General features: G+C 42.3%; 1 pseudogene across 1 annotated transcript; it reads right to left on the reverse strand.

The window, feature by feature from the left end:
* Positions 1-357: 357 nt before the first annotated feature.
* Positions 358-3,781, reverse strand: LOC100943518 (annotated as a pseudogene). Its single transcript, XR_001161069.2, has one exon. The product of XR_001161069.2 is annotated as a wings apart-like protein homolog pseudogene (transcript).
* Positions 3,782-4,758: the final 977 nt, after the last annotated feature.

Consider the following 4,758-nt stretch of genomic DNA (forward strand, 5'->3'; position numbering starts at 1 on the left):
GTAGCTTAAGCTGCCTTTGCACCTGGCTGGCATGACAGCAGTGGCTCAACCTACACGGCAGTGGCACGAACGGCAGCTCAAATTCTCCCTTTCAACCTTGCCGAGGGTAAGTATTTAAATACTGCTCGGAATTGTTAACAGGCGGAACCTTTTCCCTCATTTCTGATAGTTGCAGATTGACGTAGTAACTGTCCTTTAGCAAATGCAGGATGTGTGAGGAAGAAATCAGGTGGGTTTAGAAACCCAAACACGAATGACACTGACGCACGTTCTTGGTATATCTTCAAGGACTTCTTTCATGACTTGTGTCTAAAAATAGCTCCAGCATTACCAGGCACCTGAAGTAAAGGGAAAGCAGCTAGCAATGTTCCAAATATTCAATCACTCTAGAGATGGACTTCTGGCCTGTTGTTCCAACAGCACGAGTCAGATTCATGAAGCTCAAGAACTTTCGGAGCATCTCTGTCATTATTGAAAAGTCTCCTCCCGGCAGATATTTCCGCACGGTGGTCACACTGATGGGACTTTGCTGGCAGAGACACCCGAGGAGTAGTGCCGTGTAGGAGGCCAGGATGTAATCTTCCATGTCTTTGTCAGCCTGCTGAAGGGCTGTATTGAGGTCAAGTTCTTCACCCTCTTCCTCCTTCTTACGTATCTCTTCTGTGCCATCCGTTTGTTCAGTTGACACCCACTGTATTTCGCCACTGGTTTCTTGCCACTCTCCACTCTTATCATGCGCAGTGGCGGGAGCATCTTTGATCAGCTCATCTGTTTTACTTTCTGCCAACTGTGCTGCTCTCTGCCGCTCAAGAAATAGCTGCACTAAAGCCTGAACAGCGTGAACTGGTCCAGGTATCCTCAGACTATCCTTTTCTTCTCCACTGTAGAAGGAAGAATCAAAAGAACACGATGTTTCCATGTTGACGAGACAGTGCCGATTCCGAGCGCTCCGCTCCACTAGATTTATCAGGAGACATAGGCCCAGCACTCGAATATCAAATCTCTGCCCCTGAGGTAGGTACTTGGGAAGCTGAAGCACACAGTTCATTGCGGTGCCGATGAGGCCATCCTGTTCTCCAGTCTTGGTGCTGCCCCACTCATTATCATTAGTTAAATTAAGCAACCCCCCAAAGATGGCCCTCATGCAGTCCTCCACTGCTTTGCCCACATGGTTAGGCAGAGGTTTACTGTCCCCTAAGCATATGCTGTCTTCAGCACAGTTACGCTGCTGAATCAGTTCTTCACAATGTCGTAATGCTTTAGCTGACGAGACAATGAGTTGCGAATCTTTATATGCTATCAAGTAGCTTTGATTCTCTGGATTATGCTCTGTTACATTTTCTAAAACTCGTAAACATCTCTCTGCTCCCCATAGGGCAGCCACTAGTTTCTCTTCATCCTCATGCCTACTTAAGTGATCCACACATTCTTTCACTTTATCTACAATATGATTCAGACCACCCAAAAGCCGCAGTTCTTCTTTAAACCAGTCTCCTGCTCGTTTGGACGTGAGGGACAATAACGTCTCCATCGCTAAATGCCCAGTCGTTATGTTTTCTAGATCAAGATGCTTGTTGTGCACAGTTTCACAGAGTCTTCGGACTTTTTCTTTAATTTTGTTCATGTCTTTTTCATTCAGTAGCTTAGCTGGCGAAGCATCTCGCTCCAGTTCTAAAAGTTGAATCATCAGATCTAAGCTAGCTCTATCAAGATCCATGTTCAGGCGATCTCTACTCAGTATGTACATAAGGGCAGCTGTACAGAGGGAAAGATTCTGATGGTGCTGAGAATCATCCAAGGTTTTAAAGACCATTGCTACCATTCCACGTGCCCTCAGGTGCAGTCGGAAACTGGGCATGGCACACTTAGTAGCCAAGCTAATAACACTCAGGCAACGTGTGTTCAGAGGCTGAGTGCTCTTTAAGCCACTTAACAAATATTCAATGTCATCAGTGAACTCTTGATTTTCCCCAAATTCCACCACGTCATTGAATTGCTTCACATGCTGAACGATGGTATATAATGTGACACTCTGAGGTTTTAGTACTGGTGGTCCAGGCAGTTCTTCTGAATCTGGATGGTTCCAATGTCTGGCATTATATACAGCTTTTGTAGGTGACCATTTGGGGCCACTAAAAATCTTTCTGGTATTTTCTTTTGATTTGTCTCTTTGTTTATTTATGGGCTTCTCCAAACTTTCAGGCACAGCAGGCAAGTCTTCTGTAAAATCGAAGTTTTGTGCCTTATTAGTACTAGACCGACTGCCCCGGGGATTATCATTATTTTTTGGAGGAGGTTGCAAGGAGGGTGATGGAGCTGTTTTAGTTCTTTTTTTGCTTGTCTTTCTTTTCATTGGACAGTCATCATCTTCATCATCTTCATTTTCACTGAGATCATCAAAGCCAAAATATTTAATTTTGTAATTAGAACTTCCAGAACCTTCTGCATCATGATCTTCAAAACCAAAAAATTCCAGTTTAACATCCTTTTTGGATTTAGCATTACTAGGTCGAACTCTAGTAGTGGTCTTAGAAGTTGCAATATCTGCCTTTTTGCTGAGCCGACCAGCTTTTCCCAAATCTGCAGGAGCGGCTGCAGAGAACTCATCCAGGCTTCCTTCCATAGTATCCTGTAGAGTAACATTACGAACTGACAAGCAAGATGGATGTAAAAGAGTGTAGTCTCTGGTCTGTCCAACCGTCCTTCTAAAACTGGTCCCACAACTTACACCGCCTTTTTTTGCCTGATTCAGGCCATCTTTACTTGATTCACTGTTCGCTTTGGCTAAGGCCTGACTGGTGCCATCCATTAGCTTACCCAAATGTGATGCTCCCTGTGCAGATTTTGCTTTATTCGCCCTACAATACGTCCTACAGTTGCTTGGCCTAAGAAGCCTTTGCACAATGTTTTCTGCAGTGGCTTCATTTAGATTTTCCAATCGACTTTTAAAATCCTCATCCTTCATCTCCAAAAGGGGATCATTATCCAAACTTAAAATACAATCTTCTGATTTGATATCTTCAAAATCATTATCCCATACATACAGACCGGTTCTCACAGATCCCTTGACTGGAGATATTTCTGATGGTGATTCAAACCTTTCCCCAAACTGGGAGTTCCAAGTATCATTTGTTTCCTTGATTTCATCAGTTTTATATCCAGAGGCCACTGTAGTTTCTGCCTTGGGTTTCTCAGCGCTGTCTTCAGCATTTCTGAGACTATAGTGGCTCTTCTTTTCATATTCTTCGTGCAAATTCTCCACCTTAACTGAAGTCATTAACTTAGCACGGCTACTTATGTTTGCATCATCTTCTAAGGTTCTGTTTGTGCTCTCTTCTTTCCCAAGCAAAGTCTCCTCCAAAGGTAAGCATTTATCAGAGACATCACTGTCTTCACCCACCGACTGACTAGTTTGGCTATTAGCTTTAAGTACTGAGGTGACTCCTTCCTGCTGAGCAGCTATACAAGATTCTGAATAAGAGGAACCCTTACCCTGGGCTAAATTCTTTGAAGAAACTGGTAGAGACGCATCATCACTATCGAATCCAAAAGGATCTCCCGTATTTTCTTCTTTCACTTTAGGTTTTTTTGGAATTTCTTGGATATCTGATTTGAAATTGGGCCTCTTTTGCCCTAATTTAGCCATAAATGTGGTCTCTCCCCATTTTGTGCTAAGGGTGGTCCGTTTGTTGGAGAAGACTTCATCAGACTTTGAACAGCCATTTCCTCCTCTTCTACTGTATGCTTCCTTAAATCTGGATGTCATTTTGACACCTGTTTCATATTTACTCCTTCCTTCAACAGCCGCTCCCTCGGTCACTTCGATTCGCACAGGCCCCGCGCGGCCGCCTGACCCCTCAGCCAATCCGGCAGCGCTTACTCAAACCGCTGCGCAGGTGCCACGCCTCCCAGTGCCCATCATTGGTCCACCCGCGATACCCGCGGGAGTTGAATGACTTTTTAAAATGTGTAGCTGTAATCTATTAGGGAGGATTTCATTGAGAAGTTTTACAACTATATTCATTAGTGAAATTGGTCTGAAATTCTTCTTTTTAGTTGGGTCTTTTCCTGGTTTTGGTATCAGGGTGATGTTTGCTTTGTAGAATATGTTGATAACGAGTCCATCCTTCTCAATTTTTTGAAACAATTTCTGCAGTATGGGTATAAGCTCTTATTTGAAGATTTGATAGAATTCTGGTGTGAAGACATCTGGACAAGGGTGTTTTTTTGTTGAGACTTTTTTTATTGTTTCTTTAATCACAGTTCTTGAAATTGGTCTGTTCAAAAGATCTATTTCTTCCTGGTTAAGACTAAAGAGAAGGTGTGATTTGGGTATCGATCCATTCTCTCCACCTAGTCAAATCTCTGGGCACAGAGTTTCTTACAGTACTTAGAGATGATCTCTTGTATCTCAGTGGCATCTGTTATTATTCCTCCTTTATCATTTTTGATTGAGGTGACTAGAGATTTTACTTCTCTGATTCTAGTTAATCTGGCCAAAGGTTTATCAATTTTATTTATTTTTTCAAAAAAACAACTTTTTGTGTTGCTAATTTTCTGAATGATTCTTTTGTTTTCAATTTCATTAATCTCTTATTTAATTTTGGTTATTTCTTTTCTTCTTCTGGGTTTGGGATTAGACTGTTCTTCTTTTTCCAATTCCATAAGATGTTTATGAGTTTTTGATGCACTCTCTTTCTGTTTTTTGAATATAGGCATCTAATGTGATAAATTTCCCTCTTAAGACTGCTTTTGCCG

Source organism: Otolemur garnettii, unplaced genomic scaffold, assembly GCF_000181295.1.
Source record: "Otolemur garnettii isolate 467f Iridium unplaced genomic scaffold, OtoGar3 scaffold00015, whole genome shotgun sequence".
In the NCBI taxonomy this organism is placed as follows: domain Eukaryota; kingdom Metazoa; phylum Chordata; class Mammalia; order Primates; family Galagidae; genus Otolemur; species Otolemur garnettii.